This window comes from Hypomesus transpacificus, chromosome 26 (genome assembly GCF_021917145.1).
Source record: "Hypomesus transpacificus isolate Combined female chromosome 26, fHypTra1, whole genome shotgun sequence".
In the NCBI taxonomy this organism is placed as follows: domain Eukaryota; kingdom Metazoa; phylum Chordata; class Actinopteri; order Osmeriformes; family Osmeridae; genus Hypomesus; species Hypomesus transpacificus.
In genome coordinates this window covers 8,454,438-8,481,012 of record NC_061085.1, presented here as the reverse complement: position 1 = coordinate 8,481,012, position 26,575 = coordinate 8,454,438, and positions in this window count along the sequence as shown.

Sequence of the window (26,575 nt, the reverse complement as noted above, 5' to 3'; positions counted from 1 at the left end):
TGCCTAATGACGTTGTTTCCTTGGGTAAGGCACTTCACCCTACTCGGGGGGGGAATGTCCTTGTACTTAGTGTAAGTCGCTCTGGATAAGAGCGTCTGCTAAATGACTAAATGTAAATGTAACTGCACCTTCCCACCTTGGGCCTTATGTCACCTTGCAGGTTTAATGCGCTACGGTGTTTAAAGCTCAATGAGTCAGATGGCTGAGTGGTGAGGGAGTCGGGCTAGTAATCAGAAGGTTGCCGGATCGATTCCCCGCCCTGCCAATATGATGTTGTGTCCTTGGGCAAGGCACTTCACCCTACTTGCCTCGGGGGGAACGTCCCTGTACTTACTGTAAGTCGCTCTGGATAAGAGCGTCTGCTAAATGACTAAATGCTAAATGTCAATGAGAAGAAAAACGGACTTTGCCCATCCACCCTGTGTGTCAGAATTTCTTTTATCTCCAATTCTTCATATCAAATGCTGCAATACGTACAATAATTTGTGCGCCGTGCGAAGAAGAGGGCACTGAGGCTTCACTGTGGGCAAAGTGTCAGCTTTCATAATTCTCCAGATTAATGGCATTGAAGAGAGTGAGAGCGTAACATTTATTAAGCTATTTATAAATTGGAGTTGGAATTCAAGACGTGTCAGATGTGATGTCATTGCGGTTGTTGTTCCAGTGCTCCATTGTTCTACAACTGAGCTGCATTATAGCCTATGAACATCAAAATTCCAAGAGTTTCTCACAATGGTTTTTTTCAGGAAACAGCCTTTGTGACACCCTTTGGTTTGAATTCCAAAATGTATTTGTTTAATGCTCTTTAAAGCTTGTCTCTGTAGGTATTCACAGCTGTCTTTGAATTGCCTGTCCTACAAAATTGTGGCGCAAGAAATGTCAAAATGGATCTGGACTCTGCCTCAGTTCCAACCCCTCTAAAACCACTTAGCCATGCTGAAGTGCACTTTGTCCGTAACTAGATATAAAGGCCCTTGTTTTGCTCCGTTTGGAGAAGCTGTTGTGTCCAAAGCATTGAGTGTAAAGCTCACAACTTCTTCTATTCGTAATTCTCTGTGCAAATATGTGTTTTGTTTACAGAGGGGGAAAGGTTCATCGGGAATCCAAGCATGAAGTGGAAAAAATATGATTCTGATGGAGCATGAGTGGTCAGTTAGAGACGCGTTCTCCCTCCTCTCCAGACTATCCTGAGGTCACGTCTTTTATTCTGTTAACTCTTGTTCCCTTCCAACCACACACACACACACACACACAAACACACATCCCTTCTTGTTGCATTAAGGTATAGATAGGAAAGGAGTCCACAATTGAGTATAAACAGAACAGTTGTCACAGTTCGTTTTAACATCATCTTTGGCGCTGGCCTTGTATGTGCCATCTTTGAGACTGGAGGGGAGGAAGAATGGAATCCATAAGTTGGAACATTTTACAAATTGATTGCCCTGGGCAAAGCTTCTCTATTATAGAGGTCAATGGCGTGTCTGTGGGGATATTATTGTTGGGAAGAAAAGTGGAGCCTTATCTTCCTAATCTGTTATCGTCGCAGACACAGAAAGACAAATATGAGCTGATCAATCTCATGACAGTTGACATCATTCGTTAGATATACTATAGTGGCAATGCTCTTGGAGGAAAGCCTTTCGCCAGTGTAAAATCTCCCGCCTATGGGCATAAATCTGCAGAGCTTGTCATAATTAGCTAAGACTCGAGCCATGGTTCCCACGATTCTGTCCTACATTTCCCAAATCGCAATTTACATGTTTTTAACATTGCATGTTGTAATTACCAAAAAAAAAACTAAAAAACATTTAGGCTGAAAACTGGGAGCGGGGCAGAAAGGGAACCATTCCCTTCAGGCCACGTGGCATAACCACTTTATTCACAGAAATTTAACTTGCTCAACTCCTAAACAGACATTCACATCTTTTTCATTCCCCCTGGTGTTAAAGCTTCGAGGTTTCCCCACGGAGAAGAATAGCCAGATCTAGTACACAGTATTATGCCAGTTTAGATGTTTATCTGCCTATATCCCGCATCAGATTGAGGACGGCATAATATGGTCGGAAAGTCCGCTACTTCTGTGAGACGTCCGTGGTGTAAAACGATAGAGACACTCTTGTCTTTGGATATATTATGCTAGATATGCATTGCTGCTGTAGAGTAAAAAATGTCTAGTAAAGTCGAACCAGTGAGAAGACAGCTATTGGTGTAAAAAGTAGGTTTTTATTTCTTGTTTAGCCGGGGTCAGAATGATCTCCATATCCAGGTGCTCTGATTGGCTGAGCCCAAGGCTCTGGGGAGAATTTCTGCACTGACCAAACAGCCTTTTTCTGGGAGGGCCTCGCGGTTCAGACAGGAGAGACAAGGAGAGCAAACAGGCTGTGACAATCGTGTCCTCCTTTTTATTCCGGAGCTTTCAGCGCTGGCGCACGTTGGTTGGCCAGGTTAATGCCCCCATACAGCAGCATGTCATCCGGAGCATCTCTTCCTGCGGACGTGAGCCCCAGTGAGACTGGCACCCCGTGCCTGCTCAGCTGAGACCACGTTCTCCTGGATCTGTGCCAGAGGAAAACAATGCCCTACTTTCTAATTGTGTCACCGTGGAAACACCACAGAGGTATGGTCCATGCCTCCCCCAGAGGTGGACTTTGGGTTTGTGTGGCAGAAAAGGCAAAACGCTGAACTTAAAGGTTTTAATATATTTGTTGGAAACAAAGCAAAGCCGCAAAGCAACCGGTAGGATAGCCATCGTGTCAGAAGTTTTGAGGGTATCAAACTGTTCTGCGATCACTCCCTCCCTGCCCCCCCCCCCATCCCCCCCCCCCCCCCCTGGTGAGCTACCCTCTAGTCTCCTCATCTTCTAGACCGCCAACAGGCCGTGACAACCCACCGCGACATCACATGGATGACTCACTGCTACGTGGACCGGCTTCGCAGCAAGCACAGGCCGTTTATAGAAGTCATGGAATGGTAAACCTTGTTAATGTGAATGTTTACAGTTTATTAAGCAATGTCGCACTATTAAACATGGCCAGTGAGATTAGTGGAAGCTCCCCCAGAGTCTTCCAATACCATTTAATTTGCTCCTTGCGGAATATCATACACTGGGTTGGCTCGTAGGGAGATGTGATTGCTTTCAGATCCGGTACATTTGGCCATTTTGGACCAATGATTCTGTGAAGGTCAGCAATTCTTCGGGTTGCAGCACCAATGCACCAATTTATGTATCTGGCAGACTGTGATGCTCATTTAACGGGCGACGCTTCTCTCTCTCTCTCTCTCTCTCTCCTAAGTAGATTTGGTATGCTTGTGTGACACGCAGGCAAGTCCATTTGCCTAGTCCGCTCGACCTTCATCTGACCATGCATCTGCCATGAATGGACATTTAGTCTGCATATGGAACGGAAACCGTTGGCCGCAGAGAGAATCGGTTGTTCATGTGCTTTGCTGAATGTGAAATCGCATAGGATTTCGTCACGGCCGCTCAGAGCTGGAAGCGGAGCGAGGCGGCTGGAGAAGAAAAAGAGAGTCCTCTGCCAATACGTCCTCGTCGTGTGTCAGGATCCGAGCGCGTGAGGGGCAGTTTCTCTGCTCTCTTTGGTCAGTCTTGTACTGGTGAGGGTCCCGCCGAGTAGAGCCATTGCCAAGTGGCCGTCGACCCAGGGCCCGGAGGTCCTGAGAGGGGGCTGAGAGCTGTCCTGCTCTCCCCCGAGACCAGGGCCCGGAGGTCCTGAGAGGGGGCTGAGAGCTGTCCTGCTCTCCCCCGAGACAGGGGGTGAGGTGGTGATGGCTAAAGCGTCCAGCAAGCGGAAAACATCGCCCTCTGCACACATTACTTCACACTTTTTGGACATTTTCGCCACACTCTGTTTAGACCCGGCAGCTTATTATTGGAATTGTGTTAAAGAGATGAGCTGTCGTGCCCTCATTCTTCTACCCTGCGGAAGATAAGGGCCTTGCTGTTCACTTCTCAAGCTTCTAAGTGTTTTTCTGTAACCACCAAAACGTTTATTTTCAATTTGATTTCATAAATGTGATATAACTCAACACTAATTGTACATTTTCGGTGTTAATCTTAATCAGACTTTACAAGCCATTTAGTAGCCTAATCTATGTAGATTATTAAAAAAATATATGTATATTTTCTTACATCTGACAGCTTGTGATAATATGACACCTAAAACAAAACAGTTGTCATTTGTTTGTTACACACATCAGTCAATACAAAGCTGGTCAACAGAGTACAAAAGCAAATTATTGTTTTAAGCAGTCTAGGGAATCCATGTCATATACAATGGTAAATAAAAATGATTAGGGCCGAGAACATCATTTTAGCCTTTAAATATGAATACCGTCCAGAGTTAAATTGCTTGTGGGATTGAGGCTGTCTTATAAAAAAATGTTGTGAGATATCGTGGCTATCCTAGGCCTTCGGTGGTCTCAGTAGAGTGTGAGGTGTAAATAGACATATATATGCCGGGACACAGTCTCTTAGATCCTCCATGATTAGATTGCTTAACAGTTTAGAGGATGCTTTGAAAGTGAGATTCCTCCTTTCTCTGACTCATTGTCAACTTGTTTCTCAGGTCCACAGATCCAACCCTTAATCTGTTTGGCTGAAACTTAAATTGGCGGCGTTGACACCTCCTCCCTTTAACGCCGGGGCCTTCTTTTGGTCTCGGCCTGATCTCCTTTCACGTAACCTAATATGCCATCTTGGTCTCTCAGGGACAATAATTGAGTTTAGGCGAAGTTTAAATAGCTTGAAAGACGGGGGGACACAGATAGGCATCTCTGTGATTAACACACAACTTCAGCCCCAAGGCCCCTGTGTCCGCCACTGGATTAAAACATTACGAAGAGAATGACAGAGCTTTTTGCCACTTTATTCCTTCTCAATAACATTCTTTCACATATTAAGTTAATTCCACCCCTAGGTAGCGACTTTATCATGCAGAAGACTATAATCCACTGTTGTTGAGTCCATCTCTCCCTTGCTTTGATGCTGCCCCCCTGCTTTCTTGCGGGTGCAACGGGGCTTGTGTAAGACAAAGCCCCCCGTGACAGGGACAATCAGACGCAGCTCAAACCAAACCCCAAAAAAAGGGGGCTTCAGCTACTAAAGTGGAGAAGAGAGGTGTCGTTGAAAAAACATTATTAAGTAAAAAGAAGAAGAAGAAACATAAAAGGGGGAAAGAACATGAACAAAAACAGACTTAAACACTTCGGGAACAAGAAATGTATCGGTTTCTATTTTGTGTGTTTTTTATTTTGTTGTAATTCTGTGCCCAAGGCCCAGTCCAACTGATCTCCTTGTACAACACTTTATCTGATCTCACCTTTGACCTCCTGTTGAATAGGTCCGCTATATATGATGAGCGTAAGCTTCCAGAGGTCTTTTAGATGTATGATTGCTGCTATCCCCTAATGCAGGATAAAAGGACAGTTTGGGGTGTCATTGGCCAAAGCATGTCTTTGGAGTTTGTCCTTCTTCATGGGACAAAAAGATTAAGTGGCAATTTTCTCAAACTAAACAACCATCATGAGGAACTCAAAAGTCACAGTGTGCGATGAGGGGGGTTTAGCTGTGTGACTTTCTAAGTTTGCGGCTTATCAGGTGACGTTTTTTGCCGATTTAACAATAAAAATCCCTACGGTCGCAATAAACTTCCAACCAAACATCAAATCGCTACGTGCGAAGACGGCTTCCAACACACCCGGCACCTTGAATATGACCAGTAGTGGAATCTATTGACGGATATATTGAGAACTATTTGTGTGTGTGTGCGTGTGTTGAAGCGCTCAATGGAGTAATTAATTCAGTCACCTGTCTGAACCTAAGCTGTCCATTTGATTGTCAGCGCTACTGAGAGCTTCTGGAGGGTTTGATCCTCCTAGCGCTAACAGATGGTTGGTGTTGCTTGGCCCGGGCTGGGAATCACTCCCCAAGTGCAGACAGAGGGTTTGGAAAAGAAAATCCCCTGTTGCCGGCCCTAAGAAGACCATAAGCTTGAGCAGAGAAAGAGAAAGAGGCTGCTACTGGTGCTAATTACCCAGAAACCACACAGAAAGTGCCCACTGTCACTAACTGAAGAGGTTCACATCCCTTCTTCCACAGATAAAAGGCGTAGTATGAAAACATTTCGTGGTGGACAAAGGGAGGAAGATTAACATAATCTTTTGGTTTGTATCCCCCTGTAAGCTGTCCGTGTTGGAGTCTCCCTTCTCCCTCTCTCTCTCTTTCTCCTTCTCATCCTCCTTTCTCCCTCCTCCCCCCTCCCTTCTTTCTCTCCTTCTCCACCTCCCGTTCGTTTCTTCTCCTCTAATGTCTGGTTTTAAGGAGTAGGCACGGTGGGAACGGGCTTTGTCGCCTAAGCCTGACAGTTGTGTTTTTCCCGCCTTTCTCTGATCATCCCTGTCGATGGTGAGCTGCTGTTGGGGTAATCAGACAATGGCAGGCGAAACGATGTGTCACCCTGCTGACAGAACCCTCTTCTTCATGTTATGTCATTGTTAATCCTCAGTCCTGCTCCCTCCGCCCCTTTCATCCCAGAATCCTCAGCGAAAGGGACTTGGGACGGGGGGGGGGGGGGGGGGGGGGGGGGGTAAATATGACGCCTTCATATTTCTCCATATCAAACAGTTCTCAAGTGACTGTTTTCTCCCTAAGTGGCGAGGGGATTGTACGGCACACAACTCGGAGCGAGAACTTTTTAAATGAGGACATCACAGCAGCGTCGGTGTTGGCGGGCGGCTGTCTAGCGTGCCTGCGCTCTCACCCCTCTCTCAGTCACAGGAAGCCTGGACCAAAGCCAAGCCACACAGGCTTGGAAACAGCTGGTTCGGTGGCGTCGCAGTAAACGCTGTCTTTTCACCGTCTCTCCTGCCTTGGTGCTCCCTAGAAGTCTGATCCCGTCTGCCTTGTGAATGCCTCAGAGCACCTTTGCGTTGAGTGTGTCAATGGAACCCGGGACGAGGGTGCGGGGAATGGGAAGGTGTTGGAAACGGTTTCAATTAAATACAGAGAGTGGCGGGTGACACACACACAGCCCTGTTTCTCTGTGAGAACAACAGCGAATGGAAGTCTCTGACAATCATTATCCAGAGCCTTTGTATCTTCTGGAAAAAAAACGAAAAAACTTTGAGACGGTGGAGTGTGTGCCGTATGCAGGAGACATCTAGTAAACGTCTTAGCTTTTACGCTAATGTAGGTCTCTCTCTTTCTTTCTCTCTCTCTCTCTCTTGCTTCACAGTTGGGAGTGTGATGTTTGATGGTTTTAGTAATGTCTGACATTTAGGAACATTTAGATTTGTTTCTCGTAGATGTAAGTGGGAGAAAAGTTTCGTGTTGGATCTACGCATCCACTGTTTGGGAAAGAGAACTAAATCAATATGAGGTATTTTTTGTTTACTTCAGCTCCAGCTTGTCCTGTTCTATAGTCAAGAACAACAGCAGAATTTCCCCAACTTGTCACCTTGATTTCCTGTAATTTCTGTATTTTATGAAGAAACAAAACATGAATCATCCCTCGGTTGGCCCTGGAGGCCATGGTTTCATTTCAGTTTCGCAGCAACCCTTGATTCCCACGTTGCACGGTGACACCAATAAGAATAAGAACAACGTCCCTTCCCCCCCCCCCCTTCCCCCCCCCCCCCCCATTTGTATCCTATTTACAGTACGCTTCCCCCGAAAACATTTGAAAGTGACGCCACAGGTCCGATCCAGTCGCAGTGTGCTGCGAGGCCCCTCTAAGTCTCTGACAGTCTCCCAGCGTGAGACGGCTGTATCAGAGGGTAGACACACGTGCTCCCTGTGTGTCTGTGTTTACACTGCCTCCCCACCAGGCTCCCTCTCTCCCTGCATCCATGACACCCAGCGGCCCAGCCAGGCCTGCCTGCCTCCTGCCTCCTGCCTCCTGCCTCCTGCCTCCTGCCTCCTGCCTCCTGCCTCCTGCCTCCTGCCTCCTGCCTCCTGCCTCCCGCTGGTCCAGCCTGTCTCTGGTGTGCGCCAGCAGCCTGCCTCTACACACCTGGCTTTGCTCACTTCCCAAACCGAGGCAGATCCCATCGCCTGATTTAGATCATGCCCATCGCATGATCTAAATCAGGGGTGTCGAACTCCGGTCCTCGAGGGCCGCTGTCCTGCATGTTTTAGATGTTTCCCTGCTCCAACACACCTGATTCAATTAAAAGGGTTGTTATAACGACCATTCATTCGAATCAGGTGAGCTGGATCAGGGAAACATCTAAAACATGCAGGACAGCGGCCCTCGAGGACCGGAGCTCGACACCCCTGATCTAAATGAACGTTATCGAAAGGCAATACGATTCGCGGCCGTGTGAAGTGTGCGCGATCAAAACCTCAACTCACAAACCAACTATAAATGGTAGACCGTCACGTTGGGTAGATTTAAGAGTATTGGGAGAGAAGGCTATTGCTTGTTAGAAGTGTGTGCAACGAAAACGATTTCATATTTCACCAAAATGGACCTCACTAGCTAGCTAGTTAATTTGCTAGTACAGCAGGTGACTAAATAATAGCCTCTCTCTGGCACGCAATCCTCTCAGCCAACACGCATGACACTGATATGCATTTCACAGGAATATCAACTCTGTGTAATGGGGAGGTCGATTATGTATGTTGTGAAGCAACATCATTTGGACTACCAGAACAACCTGCACTGGGGGATGTCTGGAGGATGTACATGGTTCATGGCTGGGAGGTAACAGCCATCTGGCACAGGAGTAGACACAGCTATTTGACCACGTATTCCCTCTCCAGTCAATCTGCATCTCTTATTTAACCCGCCCGTGTTCATTTACAGGACGTGGAACAGGCTAAGGAGAGTGAAAGGGGGGCATGCTAAATATTTCATCGTGGACATTGGGTAGAAGGATTTTTTGACAACAAACAGCACTTACAGACGTGTTGAAGTGAGGTTCTATCCTAGAGGCTTGTTCCATAGACTCAGCCAGACAGACAGTTTGGAGTTTTTCTGACACCAGTCTACTCCTCGCCGTTCTCTGTGAAGGACCTAGCACGTAAAAAAAAAAACCTGTCATTACTCCCGTCATGAGATGCTATGGGGAAAGATGCTATTGGAGATTCTAGCTCTCAGAGTCGTGAACGCCATGACCAAACCGGCTCAGACGCTGGAGCTTTACCTCCACGGATCTCTTTCACTAATTGGACGTGAATAAGCTGTGGGAAAACTGTGGAATGACGCAGTGAAACGGGATTCTTAAGTGGCACAGTGGGATGGTGTGGCAGGAGGTGTTTTCAGCAGAAGTGAAAGTTGCTTTGGAAAGTGTATGAATACACACCTAATGTATTTTTTATTGGTCTCTAACTGTAATGGGAGTGAACAGAAGTTCAGTGTTTGGGAGCAATCTGAATTAATTACGCTTAGTATCCATAATTGAGAAGCAAGCACATGGAAAATCGTTTTAGTGACAAAGCATTTCAGAGCATTGGGTGACTTTAATTGTGTCCTAGCTAATGCCTAGTTGCCGTGCCTCTTGAATCTGTGATTTATTGAACTGATTTAGTTTGTAGCAGGGAGCATCATGGGAATTGCTGTCCAAAGGTGTTGTCTCTTGAAGTCTTGAGAAGCATTACCGAGTGTTCAGCTCTCCTTTGCTCTGTTTGCTTCTGCACTGCCACATCTGCTAAAATCTATTTAAATAAAAGCCCTGCCTTAGGCTGCAAACTTAGACGGTAAAGGGGAGATGCTTTTTTGCCCGCGTTTTCGTGCGTCTGATACTTTATTTTCCAATGATTTTCTGAGCTTTACATACCAATGTTGTGATTACGCTCTGTTTGAGTTGACATGCGTTCCTACTGTATAGCTCGCAAAGACATTTGCCCACTGTGTCGTAATCCCCTGCTAACTGGGAGGAACCTCCGGGTCCATATCCCCTGCAGTTGCACCATCCTTGATCCGTATCTGTTGTAAGTACAGCCCGAGTATTGATATGCGCTGTGGCTTTGTGTAAGCGCATACAAAAAGGGAGAGTTGACTTAACACAGACAAAAGACGCCAAGCTGGGGGGGGGTGGGGGGGTGGCTGGGGTGCAGTCAGTGTATTTGTTGGTTACTAAGTCTTCTTTAGCCAGATGGGAGGTTTAGCGGGATGGATCTCTGATGCTTTTAGACTTCACCATAACGCCTCTCGCCCTCCTCCCAGCCCCTCGCATTGTTTGGTTTGTAACAAGATTGGGATGGCATTTATTGCATCTGTAGCTCTGTCATCTTGGATATGGTTGTGTCAGCACACACACCCACAACCACACACACACTCACATTAATAGTGTCTGTGGTCAGGCCTACGCACTCCTGTGGACCCCGTGATCAAAAGATAATGCTCAAACTGTCAGCAGGCCTCCCATGACAGTCAAGGAAAGAGGCCTGCATTATTCAAATGCTCCCTCTTGAGAAGCTGTGGTCTTGTTGATGGCTGCTGGCATCCGTCTAAACAGAATCACTTCCTCTCGCTGCTCAACCGCTCCGCAATGAGCAGACACAGACAATAGGTGGTGTATGAAAAAAAAATTGCAATGTATTTGTATTTTTTTTCCCCTACATGGGATTATTTTTTAACAGAGCTTTTAGGTGAGTTTTTTTTTTTTTGCCTTGCGGATTGTTACCAGGGAGGCAGGGAAGCTGTGAAGTAGTTCACACAAGGGAAAGGATTTGACTCCCCCCCCCCCCCCTCCCCTTCCTCCCCTTCAGATGATTTCCCCAGGCCGTGGGGGGGGGGCCAGGATCCGGCCGGCAGTCAGGCCGGGAGGAGGAATCACTCCACTCACTACAAAGCAAGAGGCCAGGCTAGAAGCTTGGTTTAAGACACCTTCATCATTAGCTGATGGTGGGGGAGATTAGGATCACAACCATGAGATTACAGGGAGGGAACAAGGGTTATTCTCTGGTAATTATGGACTAATGCTCTAATGCCTGCGTCCCAACAACACGTTTCATACCGCCTGACAAACCCTTTCCTGAATATTGATGAATCTCACTAGATATGTCCGGTTGGACAGGGTGTGTCAAAGGATGTTCAGTATTCTCACAAAGCGGGACATTATCTTACCTTTTGTCCCTAGGCCAGCCCAGGGAACCAAGGATGCATTTCAAAAGCTGTACTGTATAAGGCGACGTTCATATTGGTTGTACTATTTGGCTCTGTGTTTGAACTCTGACACCGTTGGTTTGGAGTCGGTTGCAACCGCTCCGCTTAGGTTGTCTCACTGAGAAAGTGAGAGGAGTTGAATTTCTGGGAGTGTTCTGGGAGTGCCAGAAGGGCTTCATCTCCGATAACTCCCACTTATAGCGGCCATTAAGTTAACAAGCAACATTTGTATTTACCACCAGGCTTGGGTGGTTTGGAGGAATCTGAAACCAAACACAAGGTGAGAGAGAGTGGGTCCATGTTGATGTGTCAAAAAAAAACTGAGGGTGAAGTGCTGACACGCTGACGTCTTAGCAGATAACGCTTAAATCATTTTTCCTCCAAAACTTCAGTCGTAAGGGTTCAAAGAGAAATAGCCATAATACAAATTTTTGGAGTAAGTAGTGCTGTTTGAAGTCACTTTATGGGATTTTGCTGTAAGGCCCGGAATTGATTTGCAGAAGGGATAAAAGGAAGGTACTTTATCTTCGGAGCTTTGTCGGAAAAAGCTTAGCATCCAACGGTAGTTCCGCCAATATGCCTGCAGGGCATGTAGGTGGGGTGTGGAGGAGAAGGAGGTTTGAAAAGGAGAGGGAGGTGTGAGGAGGAGAGGGGGAGCTGGAGGGGAGGGGAGAGGGGGGGGGGGGTTACTGGCATTGACATTATATACCAGAATGAATTGTGCTGAGTTTACACCTCCTGCTGCTTACACCCTGCTCTTTCATAATCTTTCATGAACCACACAATGTTTTATTTAATGTCCTGGGTCAGAGAGAAACTTGAGAAAAAACATATTAATAATGAAACGGGTGGTACTGGAGAGGGAGAGAGAGAGAGAGAATGAGTGAAAACTTGGTTTTCAGCAAACAGGTCAGAGAGACCTTTGAAGTCTACAGCTTCAGTGCAGTCAATAGTTTAAAAACTTGTGTTATTTCTGAATGTGAGGCTAGCTTGGACTTTTTCTACCTGAAAATGCCAAATATCTCATCCTTGCTGCCCCGTGCCTTTCTGCAGTGGTTGAAAGGCTACCGAAGCCGCCAAGAAAATAGGGGTTATTCTGGTTGAATAACAGTCCATGGATACTAGACATGTTTTGAAGATGCGTTCATTGATAAGTTATATGAAGAGGTGCGTATGAAGAACGCACACAACAAATAGAAATATCCACCAAGATCCTGTGGCAGCAGTAGCATTCCTAATCACCTTCAGGCCTTCTGTAAGGTTAAGATATCCTCGATCTAGGGTGTGGCTAATATATTTAGCCCAGTGCTACAGTTCATTCCACCCCCTCACATGACCTATTTCTATTAGTACAAAAGGGAGTGAGCATATGCCATAGTGATAACACACAGGGCTAATGTTTGTGTATTCCCCTGTGAATCCTCATTTGCAGTCTGTTTAGAAGTGGAGAGCAAGAGAGAGAGAGAGAGAGAAGAGAGGGGGGAGTCAGAGAGAGGGAGAGGGAAGGAGAGTGAGGGAGGCTGAGAGAGGTGGAGGGGGAAGGAGAGCGAGGAAGGCTGAGAGAGGTGGAGGGGGTAGGAGAGCGAGGGAGGCTGAGAGAGGGAAGGAGAGCGAGGGAGGCTGAAAGAGGTGGAGGGGGAAGGAGAGCGACGAAGGCTGAGAGAGGTGGAGGGGGAAGGAGAGCGAGGGAGGCTGAGAGAGGTGGAGGGGGAAGGAGAGCGAGGGAGGCTGAGAGAGGGAAGGAGAGCGAGGGAGGCTGAGAGAGGTGGAGGGGGAAGGAGAGCGAGGGAGGCTAAGAGAGGTGGAGGGGGAAGGAGAGAGAGAGAGGGCTTCTGGCCCTCTGCCTCTCAGCTCTTAATTGCTTAATTGCAGTCATTATTTGAACTGGGGGGTGAGCTCACCTGGCAGCCCTGGCTCGATCCTAATTGAAAAAAAGAAAGAAAAGGAGCTTGGAGAAGCTGGCAGGGGGCCTCTGGAGGGATGAAGATGCCTCGCGTCTGACGGGTTAGGTTCTGATGTGGCAACGCGTACACGCGGACACAGCGCCACACGCGCTCGCGCACACGCACGCACGCACCCGTGTGCTCGCATGTAGCATCTGAATTCCCCCACATCTCTCCAGGACATTGCAGGGCTCTCAGATGAAAGAGACAGATCTCTGAATCTTGGCACCTTCAGAGGAAGGTCCAGGGGCTGTGTGACTTATTTATGACTCTTCTGGTGCCTCCTGTTCTGACCCTCCTCACACAGTAACCTGTGTTGGATTACAGGCCGGCTCAGTGCATTTCATATGGAGCACGCCCCCCTCTCCCTGTTGAAAAAGTAAACAGTGGATCTGTACAAATAATTTATGTGCTGGGGGGAGAGAGGGAAAGGTGTTTATGTTGGGAAATTAGGTGACCATTAACACCTGCTATGCCATAGAAACAGCTCCCTCTTTGGTTTGGCTTCGTCACTGCACAACTGAAGGTCCAAAGTTCATCATCCCCTGAGTGTCGACTACATTTCCGTTTTTTGAGGATTGGATTCTGGGAATTCTCAGGTTAAGATGAGTAAATGTATCTGTAAATCTGTTAAGGAGTGTCTGCCTGTGTTGTAAGGTTGTAGTTTTATTATCTGCCCCCCCAGATTACTGATAATAGAGATGGGGGTTTTTCTCCACTACATTACCACCCGCTGAATGTCAGCATTCTGCAGAATACAGTGTTCTCGGTTTAAACATTCAAATGTTTTTTCCAGTGAAGACAACATCCCAGATACAGTATCTCTTAGGAGCTCCTAAACGTTCAAGGTACTTGGTAATGGTTCCAATAGAGTTGCCTCTTGTTGAATAAGTATGGCTTTATTCATCATGATGGAAACAGATTGTGTACATGATTTAGCATGACGGATGCTATACTTCCCGGATGTCAGGAATACACTTCAGTGCTATTTGAATAGCAAGTTAATGTTCCATAAAATGATTCAGCCATTTGCATGCTTCAAGACCAGACTCTCAGCCATTTCTTTGAAACCTCTTTTTAATCGCCCATGCTAAAATGTTAATTCAATGCCTCTTCAAAACAGAAGCTTTTTCCTTTGTCAGGGGCTTTTTGTAAGAGAAATATGTCACTAATGGCTTATGAATAAATAAGGGCCCAAACTGAATTTGAGTTTTATACAAGGTGATACTAGAAAGCCAAACCCTCAGCGTTATATTCAGATTTCAACATTTTCTGGACGAGTGGCTTCCTATTTGCCACCGCCTATAATGCATCCTTTGTCATCATCTTTCGACCAATGACGGTGAGCTTGTGGATTCTCTCGGTGTAATTTACTTACCCAAGCAGAGCCATTAATTTTCTATTATTGTGAAAAGATGATTTGTGTTTTGGGGGCTGTCTTGATTATTTATTTAGATACTCTGCGGGCTGCAACACGAGGCCGTCGCTAATGGAATATAAAGTCACAGTCCTCGTTCCCATTCTGACATTTAACTAGAGAGGCGGCACATGTGTTAATGTGTCCTCCCCAAGCACCATCATTCGACTTGAAATTCCTAATGGAACTCACTATCGGTGGTGTGTCTTCTGAGACATGGAGGGGGGGGGGGGGGGGAGGGAGGGAGGGAGGGGGGATGCCAAAGTAACACGTAAATTCACTTGTCTTGAGTTGTGGGTGTACGTCTTGCGACTCGGCTCCGGTGATTGACTGTCTTCAGGGAAATGACGAGGGAAAGTAACATGTACAATACGGGGGAGTCTCTAGGCCCTGACCTTTTTCATGGGGGAATGTACTATTGTGACTCTATTGTCAGTTGCAGTGGCATAATATATTAAATCACATATCTGGTTCGGATAACCAACAGCAGTCCCACTAAAGAAATGTGATACAAACCATTTGGTTTACGTTCTTTGTAGTATGGTGGGACTGTATATACCATGCTGCCTCTAATTCAAATGTATTTACCATTGTCCAGATGAAGACACACTTATTCAGAGATAACAGACATATGTATAGTATACTGTACTGTATATACACTGTATATACAACAATTTTGTGCCACACCATCCTAGACTAAACTATACTGTCCAATACTAAACTATACTGTCCAATACTAAACTATACTGTCCAATACTAAACTATACTATACAATATGTAATTGTCAAATGTTATTGTGACGGCAGCAGGAGACAAACCTCCATATTGGATTCAGCGCGTCAGAATGACAAACTAGTTTTGTGGGGGATCATCAGGTCATCAGGGTTTGAAGGGCAAAAAGTTCTGCAGACACACATGGGCGTCACGCTACGCAGCAGGACGAGGCTCATCTGATGAGCGGCTTCTGAATCAGACCCAACACTCAGTTGTTATTATAACTAACGACAGTCTGCATGAGTAACGTTTGTTGAAGTTTGTCGCTCTCCTTTTCTCTCTCGCCTTCTCTCTCTCCTTCTCTTTCTCTCTCTCCTCTCTTTCTCTCTCTCTTTCTCTCTCTTCTTCTTTCCCTCCCTCCTCTCTCTCCCCTCTCTGTCTTCTTCTCTCTGTCCTCTCTCTTTCTCCTTCTCTCTCTCCTTTTCTCTCTCTCCCTCCTCTCTCTCCTTCTCTCTCCCTCCTCTTTCCTTTCTCTCTTCTTGTTTCTCTCTCTGTCCTCTCTCTCCTCCTGTCTCTCCTCTCTCTCTCCATCTCTTTCTCCTTCTCTCTCTCTCCTCCTGTCTCTCCTCCTGTCTCTCCTCTCTCTCTCCATCTCTTTCTCCTTCTCTCTCTCTCCTCCTGTCTCTCCTCCTGTCTCTCCTCTCTCTCTCCATCTCTCTCTCCTCCTTTCTCCCTCGTCCCCATCCAACAGAGCAGCGCCAAGTCTCTGACAGGATGATACTTACTGGCTGGTACACTTTACACAACTGAGTCCGGGCTCCCCTCCCGACTACCTGTGCCGGGACCCTGTTGAAAGAGTGGCCCGCTGACCCCTGACGACCCCTGACAACCCCTGACGACCCCTACAGTAGAAACGGGGGGGGGGGGGTGATCATTCTATGGAGATGGAAATAGCTGGTAATGAAGAGGCTCGTTCTTTCATTAGCGCAAATCACACAGGAGTTGATCTCTTCTGTGAGATGCGTCGGGACAGGAAGATGACTGACACACTCGTAATCTCTGCGCCAACGCCGCGGTGGAACCCTGGATAATTAAAGAGTCGGAGCCGCGAGGATGTGGCTATTAGCAGGTTAATTAGGCAATAATGAAAGAGCTACCTCAGGTTACTGTGGGCTTTAACGCAATAGGTTTTCTCGCAGGGCGATATAAGGCGGGGTGTTAAATTTAATCCTCTCACGTTACCAGAGACTGGCATACCTTCCAGTCAATTATTGCCAAAAGACTTCACCTACTCCTACAGATTCACAAATGGAGAATTCAGAATAGATTCTGTTTGGTGGCTGTCCACTCCGATTAGTTTGATGAGGCTTACAATACTTTTAGAGTGAAGGATATTTGAGAATAGAGCAACTGGCGCATATCATTTGTGGATCTCATCAATAGATGGATTTAAGTGTTCCATTAAATGAGGCAACTCCTTGGGCCACTTTAGCAGTGGAAGTATCTACAATAAAGGGATGACTTCAAGTTTAATCATTCTTTGCTCCAGAAATAGGTGCAAAATGACTAATACACCTAAGAGCTGCGGTAATGTTTCAACTATGTGAGCTTAGCGGGCTCGTTCACATTCTCAATATCTTTATTTAACGGGGTGTTTCGCTTTCGTTCAGTGCTTTGTGTAAATATCTCATTCGATCCAGACTTCTAAGCAGACCTGTCAAAACTGTGTCCTGCTGGAAGGCTATGGGAGATCATCGGAGGTCAAAAGATGAGTAGGGATCGAAGGTCAGTGTCCAACATTGTGCTCCTGTCAGGGAGTGACAGCGCTTCCCCTCTTCCCTTCATCCACCTCTCTGACTTCCAAATGTGGCATTGCTAAACGTCAAAGTAACCGCCAGCGCTGCGTATGGGCTGCCGAGTCAATATGACTTTATTATTGGCCCGGTCTCCATTGACAGGACCTACTTGCCCTCTTGACCTCAGCTTACGCGCTGATCTGCCGCGCTCTCCTTCCCACCTGCTCTGCTGTCGTGCCTCATCTCTGAGCTCATGTCGCCCTCCGACTCCAAATCCCGGAAGAGCACAGGCGGCCAGGAAATTCGACATTGTTACTTCCTTTTTTCTTTTCTTTTTTTTTTTTTGTACAAGGAGGCAGTCCGTAAACCTTGCTAATCCACAAATCCTACCTTGGATTTGAGCCACAGAGTCTGAGGGGAAAGTAATTGGGTTGTTGCTAATAATTGGATTTTCTGCTGCTTGGTCAGAAAAACGTAATGACCAATGTCCTGGCGGGGGGAATCCAGGACCTCTCTAAAGCCCAGTTCAGAGGTCTCGGAAGACCCCAGGTAGCACATATAAAAATGATTAACATTTACAATCTGCTTTCCACTCCTGCGTTTAAATATGTGCTTCTCTGAAAGTGTGGTCATTTTCTTTTAAGTGTGTTATAAGTCCTCATTAGAGAGGCTGAAAGACCCACCATCCAGTCAGGAGTGGAAAAAGAATAATTAGTTACATCTATCCAGATTACATCCATTAGAGCAACACAGGTTCGAGGAAGGAGGGAGGAGGGAGAGAAGGACACCAAACAACAGACCTATGCTGTCATCTCAGTGTTTAAATCTGACTTGGGCGACTTGACCGTACTTAGTGGAAAGACAGGACTACGGCTGTCTGTTTCTACCCTCTCGTGACTACAGCCATACAGTACATGGTTCTGTAAAAAAATTGAATTGGGTGAAGGAAAATCATGTTTGCTAACTTGTAATACCCCCCCCCCCCCCCCAAAAAAAAACCCCCCAACTTTCCCTGGAACACCCCAGAGTTTCTCGTGCGTTTGCGCCAGAGGAGCCTGGGAAGTAAGAACACTGACTTTTTGTTGTTGTTGTTTTTCGCGAGGTTGCCGCGGCGCCGCGGCCACACACACGTCAGGAGTGCTGTCGAGCCGTATTCAAGGAAGCCGGCTGTAATTAGAGTTTGGGTAAAGAAAAAGTTTAAAGGGTGCGGTGGGAGCCGAATGGAAATGAGCAATCTTACCGCTCAGTGTGTCCGCCGACGACGCCCGGGGAAGTCGGGGGGGTCTCCTACTGTGGCTTTGAGACGCAGTCCAGCGTTGTCTAAGGGTCCACACTTCAGACTGCATTAATGGAATAGCGGAGGGGGCACCTTTTACTAGTCTCTCGCTGGTTAACCGTACCATGGAGGAGAGCAGTCGAGTCACCTTCCTAGTGTTCCCTGGTGAAGCCATTAAGCCCAGAGACATGCTGGTTTGACAATATACAATTCAAAGGGCCAGTGTGGTCCACAAGGTCTGTGTCGCTACTGCTGATCCACAGGCTCCTACAAATATCATTATAGGACTCTGCAGCTTTCCATTACCTATACGAAATATGTATGAGACAACAAAGTCTGGAACAAAACATTTGAAAAAGAATGGAATCTGATTCTATTATGACCTATCAATGGTGGCAAAGAGAGAAAAAAAAAAAAAACCTGGTATGGTATGTCGACAGAATTGAAATGTTTCATAAGTAAAAGTATGTTTCATGTAGAAAGTATCACCCGGAACCGTGCTTTTTTACGTCTCCAATTTCCGAGAGCCCTCGCTGTCTTTACCATCAGCACGTGAATCAAACCGGATCCTAGGTGTGAGTGGGAAGTTTACAGGATCCTTTGGTTGATGTTATTCCACGACTGTGAACATCAAAGTGGGGGTGGGGGCAATTCTTTTTCTTTTTTTTTTTTACACTGAGGCGTTTCATCAATTTTGAAGGAAGAACAAGGGTCCTTTGCATGGAATCCTAATTTCACAGGACTAAAATTCCTTGCTGATAGAGGTCTAATTGCATGTGTGGAAACGTAACACACAACAATATCAAAATACCTGGCTGAGACTGCAGGGGCTTTCCGGATTGATGTGCAGCCAAGATGGAGGTTCAGAAAGGCAATCTGCTCTCCATCAATTTATATATTATTGCACACTAAAGGTCAGAGCTAAAAAATCTTCATGGAGTGAAGACAATTATGTATCATTTCTGTAGAAGTGGGAACAAAAAGCTGAGAGAAAGCACAGGCCTTTCTGGCAGATATTTTCAGAAGGCTCTAATCTTGTCATATGAAATAAGGGCAAGTTTGGAACACTTGATGGTCATTCACGTAATGAAAAAAACATCCCGTAGATTATAGTGTCTGAAATTGGTGTGGTATTGAAAATTGTTGTAATGCATGGGAGGATTCAGGCATGGAGGACTGAACACATGAAGAACACACACGCATACACACACGCACTTGGAACACACACGGAACAAACATGGAACACACATGCACACATGGAACACACGCACACAGACACATGTAAACAGATCCAGACACTCACCTACAGCATCTATACATGACTGCACAGACAGTACCTAAACATATAACGGATCCCTGTTCTATATGATTAAGAGGAGTAATACGCCTCTTTTCTTCTGTTTATTTCAAAGCAAAAAAATAAAACAAAATAAATATATATTTTTTTTTACACAAATATATTTTACCTTTGTTTAAATCACTCCCACTGCTATGTTTGATGCTCCTGATAAGGAAATGTAAATGATACGTTTGCCTGGACTTAGTTCAGTCAGGAACATCACACTGTTTGGGAATAAGACACCAAGAGTGACACTGTCCAACGTTTTTATTTCTCATTTAGCAGAAGAAGAGAAAATATAGACTTTGTTCCCTTCAACAATTGTCCCCAAAAGACCCCTCCCAGGTTTCTCTTTCTCAAAGGCTTCCTTATCCCTAAAACACAAACAAATCTCTGTTCCCTTTTCTTTTCCTCGGTGTCAAAACATAATTAAAAAGGGGAGTATTGAATTGTGTACAATTTGTATCCTCTTTTCCATAAGCCACCTTCATCTTGGGGAAAGTCCTTTTTCATCCTTAATAATAATGGTCTGCACTGCTTAAGACGGAGATCAAATGCTCTCTCATAGTGCCGGGGTAATTAGATTTCACTATGTAAATGGCCTTTAAAGCACACTCGGAGTGTGAGACTCGAAGTCCATATTTATTCGCTACTGCCTCCCTCAGGCTGTTGTGCGTGAATCACTTGGTGTTCCAGCAGCATGCCGAGCCGCCATGGAAACTGTTTTAAATAAAATGCCGCTGATGGTGGTGGATCGTCGATGCGGGCTGCTCAATGAGTCACTATTAATCCGTCAGAGGCATCACCTCCATGAATAATTACTGGGGAAATCAAATAATGGCAGTCATGTAGATTTAATTGTATTTTTTTTTACATTTTATCGGGCCTCCTATATATATGGCATCAGTGGTAAATTAAGCCTGAGAAAGATTGTGAACTTTAGTTACTATTAACGGTGTCCTGTGATGCTCTGTCACTTTCACTTAAAATGACAGATGCCTAGGTATATATGTTAATCGTTTGGTGTACTATATCTAAAAGGAAAACACTCCCATCTGAATATGCACCATCAAGCTTTTTAATTACCAACTGACAGCAGTTTCAGTTCTAAATAGATTTTCTTCATCATGAGTCACATAAGCATATGGCACATTTCACTCATCTTAAAATGTGATTTCTAATTAACTTCATACGCAGGATTTACAAGAATGAATAAACTGGTATTCACGCTAAAACTATTTTGAAAATGCCTTCTGCAGACAAACGCCCTAATTATTTACTCTCTATCTGATTGAATGCGGTCGCTAATGTCCCAAGGGGTTGTAGCTACATTTGTGATTGTGAATTTGACTGTGTTTACTGTGCAGTACATAAAAAATGTGGATTTCGTATTTTTTCGTCTTGTGAGACAAGCAGAGACAGCATCCATTGTCTTGAGGAGACAAAGAAGAGGTGACATCACAAATGTTTCAAAAAATAAACAGCAGGCTCCTATTATGTGGTACAGTTTAAGCCTGGAAAAGGGACCATATGTTAGGCTGTGGGCTATGCTGCTTAGTGTGGCCACAGATTTCATATCACTGAACAAGTCTCTTCTCGCACAGCCTTGTCAAACCACTGTTGTTAAACAATTAACATCCTATTAACATATATTTTATTAATTGCCCTATCAATGTGGAAACACAAAGCCTTGTAAATGTCCCAGCCTGACAGAATTAGAAATGCGTGGCGTGGCAGGATTCTCTCAGATTGTGACAGCTGAACGAATCGGGTCAGATTATATCAGCATGGACAGCTCAACAGATTGGTTTGCTATTGATAGCAGCAATCAATTTACTAAATAGTGTCTCAAACATTACGAGGCTACGGAAATGTTCTGAAATGTTTAGTTGTGTTCTGTTCGATTCAGTTCATGCATGGTTTATTTTTTCAAAAGAAAATACTCATTTGGTTTTCTGTAATGACGGTTTCACAATTATCGTCTCACAGCTTTCTATTTCCTCCAGAGTAATTGGGCTGCCCTGTTAGATTATCTGGTCTAAATTGCAATACTAATTATAAAGCCTAACAGTTGTGTGGCATCAATAGTCTATTAGGATTAATTAAGAGAGGAAATGACAGCTGACTATTAAGCGCTTCAGTTGCAGTTCAACAATGTAGAGGTCAAATGATCAAGTTTCTTTTCTACACAGTTATATTAAGCCACTGTATAATTTCCTTGGAAAAAACTAGAAAAACACAGTATACATGTGTTGATAAATGAAGCCTGCTAACAGCACAATAATCTTTTACGGTGTCAAATTGATTCAGTTGCTAATTCTTTTTTCTATTCAAATTTTTCTCACAGGGATGGCACAAACGATTCCATAATTGATTATGCTTCTAATTACAAAGCATACAATTAACGCAAGTTATTGATAGTTCAGCATGTGCCTTTTTAACCCTGGAGCGTTCAGTCTGCTCCCAGAGGAGATGAATGTCCTTCTGTGTTAATGATGGAAATGACTTTTAGATAACAAGGGTGTCGCACTGAGTCAGACGTGTTTACAGACTGACCTGGACACTCTCCTGCCCTCATCTCTTCTCCCCAGCTTCTATATGGCAACATGTCCTAATTAAATATCAACCGGCTCAAATACACACCGGTTCTTTTGACGAGGTTTCCATGTATCCCACTATCAAAACCTTACGTGTTCATAGCAATCCCACAAATAGTATTTGAAATGTGTTTGAAATCAACAGTAGGGATGTGATTGAGGGCATGGATGTTTAGACATGATGGTATACTTGGGAGTATTCATGAGAGAGCGAATAAGAGAGGTAAATGAGACTGTGTCCTCAAGATCATAATAGATTTCATAGACATTAACTATAAAAGCACTTAAATCTTTCATATCCGACATTTTTTAAATGTCATCTAAGTTTAACTGTATTCAGTATTGTTTTTTATCTTCCGTCACTCCAAAAAATATACTCCCTTTCGCTGTTTAGGGTTTTGGCCACAAAATAAGCTCTCTCTCTCTCTCTCTAACGTAGTTCGTTAGCTGCAGTCTGGTTCTATCAAATCTAGACATTTAGACCATATAGTTGTACAGCTGTAAAAGCAAAGCGTGCAAGGGCAGTGAGACATACTGAGAGGCTTGTATTGTGTTGGCTATAGATGGGTAGCCTTTAACTGGAGTGCTAGAGGGCATGCTTACCCTCCTGTTCCAAGAGAAGCAGTGTTATTATTGATATTAAAAGAGATAAATACAGAGTGAGGAAAGATTAGCCTTTTATGGAAAGTAGAGCCTTCCAACTAGGGTCTACCACAGGGAGTTAGATATCTGTTTCTCCGGTTTTCCCCAGTAAACCTTTTACAGTTCCTGACTAAGAAATGAGTTTAAATGTCGGTGGTGTGGGGAACTATAGAAGGATTCCACAGCACAAAGGAGAAGGGCATCTTCACTTATAACAATCTCAACGGTTTAATCATTCTGAAGAGCGGAATAGAGGTTGTTGGGAGGGGCTAGGTGGGGGGGGCAATGCTAAACTACTGTCAAGACAAATATTTCCAGCAGAGCCCACTCGCATAATGGAATGAAAAAAAAAAAGAAAGATATATAAGCATGTACTAAAAGTGTTTCTTCCGCATCTCGCCCCCCGGCATCTAGCGTTTTCCTTGGCTTCTCCTGCACAAAGAGTGCATTGTTAGCCAAGCCATTACGGGCAGTCTTCTCTGTGCTGGATAACATATGGCTCAAGGGAGACAGCTATAGATTGCGAGGGGTGGGGGGGGGGGGGGGGGGGGCAGAGGAAAGTTCATCAGACCCATCTCGTCTGACCTTCGTGGGTTTGTGGGGAAGAATGCACCAGGACACTAGCGCTGAATAGACAGATTTTCCAAATGTTTTGAAATTCCGTTTGGAGACTAAAAAAAAAAAAAAAAAAAAAGTAAGATGCTCGAAGAAATGGATTTGGCCTATAAACTGTAAGTGGTGTGGATGCCATTTCTCCAGAAGGGTAACATTAGGGGACCCTTTCCATTGATGGCTGCACAGAAAGGGAGAAAAAGTGCTCACAATTAAGAGTCAATTGAATGACAGGAGATGGATGGGAGGAAACATGGTAGTCCTATAGCTTCAAGTCTTTTCATTTTGGCCACATAAAAAGAGCAGAATAGAGTGCTGTATGGTTGTGTCATATCTTAAACCCCCTTCTGTTCTTCCGTTTTCTGTCTTTCTTTTCTTTCTTTTTTTTTTTTTTTTTTTTTTCTGTTGTGCGGATGGGAGCCTTGCCCCTGTTTGGAATAGATGTATTACTTATGACATCCCAGTTTTCATCCGTTCACAATTTCTACATTAGAGTTAAATCTCTGCAGCTGGAATCTCACGGCTGAGCTAGCCGAAGCCCATCAAATATTGAAACCTTTGGAGCCACTGGCAGGCAGGTTGAGGGAAGTTCATGTCCAAAGCCAAGCTTCAGATTCATAGACATCCCAATAGGAGTGTACTACAGGAAAAAAGCACTGATAAAATTTTCATTAAAATGAGACGGGATATTGCTAGCATTCTCCGCAGCATCAGTATGAAATCTTAATCTGAGTTAATGGAAGAGATATGAAAGCCTTTCTCAATTCAAACACAGGCAGTGCATAATTTATAAATTATTGTCAGAAAAGTGATTCCGCTCTGAGATTTACTCTTCTCTAGATGGAGAGAAACCCGGAGAGACAAGAGAAAAACACATCTCTTTTTGACCTTTGCTGCCGGGAGATTTTACAGTAGAGCTGTCGATATAATCACGTAAACTGCTCATTTCTTCAAAACCACTGCAAAGGCTTTCACGGCAAGCAAATACCAACAGAGGCTCTTTTTTTTGTTGTCAAGACACCCAGGGAACCACTCAGAATGAGTAAAAAAAATAGGCTCTGGAGGACACAGTGTAAGGAGTTTGCATCTCGAAGGCTGACAGTCGCTAAAAGCTTCATAATGTTTCCAACATACTGGAACATCTCAGTGATGTAAGGGCGAAATGGCGTTTTCTTTTAAAAAGCCGTTCTCTGTTTCTTTCACTCCTATTTTTGATTTTTTTTTTACTCCAATTACAGACAATGTGTAATGTGTTGACTGTGGTTAATTCACACTGACAGCTTCCTCTTCCGCCTGCATGTGGAGCCTAATAGAAACGCTGTCCCGCGCCGGGAAACATTATTCACTAATGTAGGCTCATCGTGTCCAGCTAGGAGAAGAGGTTGTTCCTCCTCCGTTACATGGCAGGAAACAGGTCCTGATGAGGATAAGCACATGTACTTCCCCCTTCCCTGAAGACAACCAGGTTCAATGAGCCACGTGGCTTTGCTCGCACCTCTCCACACTGAGGTCGACTTTATCAACCACAACCACATCTCAGTTAACCATGAGGCCATGTACAAAGACAATTGTATGACTTATTGTTGATACGCTTGGTTACATAAGTTAATGAATTAGGCAAGGATACTATTTTGTAGAGTAAGAAGACTGGTAAAACTTAAAATATCAAGACTTAATTACAGCATTGAATATGAGATGTGATAAGACTTACTCCGTGGTATTGTCTATGTCTTGTCTAATTCTGAACTTTCTGTTTATTTACAACTACCTTCAGGTATACACACACTCAATCTCTGCTCCATAGACAGTATCCATTATACATAAATTGACAACATTTAGGATATTTCAGACATGTTTAATTTATCTGTTTACTGAACTGAGATCACTGACACTTTGACTTTTTTTTTAAACTTGTGGTTAAGTATCTCAAAAAGGGGTTGCCAAAGACTGTTTGGAGTCAGACTCTGCTATCCAGTGCACTGAAGTTGTTTTCCATTCACTCATAAATGCACTCTGTTGAGTAGGTAACATATCGCTGGAGAAAGGTAAGCTGTCTATAGCAGGCTCCGTGGTTCTGGTTTACTTGGGTGGGCTGATAGATTTGCCTGGATGTGGCAGATAAAAGAGGGGATGCACGCTTGGCTGGACCTGCTCTATTCAAGGTGATAAAAGCATAAAAAGGAGACATAAATGTTGAATGGGGTGCTGAAGAATACACTGCAAACTTATTTAGGACAGTGCCATTAAACTCTTATCTCTCCAAAGGCAAGCCCAAAGCACTCGTTTAATGTGGATAAATGGATGGAGATTAAGCTTCCCCCGCAACGTTTCTTATGCCGCGTGCCACATCCTCCGTTGAATAAAAATGGATGAGGTCCCCAAAGCCTAATGGGGGCAGCGCGCTAAGCAACAGCTGCGTAGTTACACGCCCCAGTCAGCATTCGGCAAAGCGCGGGTTTCAGGAAACGGAGCTCTCACGTGTGTGAAGTCGTCTTCGTTACTGCTTCCCCACCCCCCACCCCCCACCACCCCCCCACCCCCGCCCCTCATGCCCAGACCTAGTAAACAGAACCAGGACTAGTTTGAGCGCAGATGCTGCTCCTCGAGGTGATCTCCAACTCTGTGATAAGCGAGGGCACACAGAGATACGTGGAGCCTTGACACCGTCAGCGAGCACACATTAGTAAATCGCTGCCTTCTGGGATGTTTTATAGCTGACAGAAGTTGTTCTTTTTTCCAGTTTAATTACCAGCGCTGGTTAATTCATGTCGGCTGGCTGGGGAGGCATACTGAGGCGTCCTGGGCGTGTCATTAAGATATCCCGCAACTTCATCACCAGCGCCCATCCATAATTCACCCTCAGTTCATGTGTGAGTAAGAGGGCTTTATTTTAGACTGGCTCTAACGGGTAAACTCATGTGGAAAAAAAGTCTGTGTGGTGCAGGAGTGGTCTCTGTGTCTGGCCAAGTGGAAGAGTTAAGCAGTGTAAAAGCTACCTTTAGAGAGGCCGGCCGGGCCCGGAGGCAGGGGGAGGAACGGCAGGCGGCTTGGTTAGGCGCCACGTGACTCGGCGGAGGGAGGAAGGTGCAGCAGCGTCCGTGTGCTGTGGG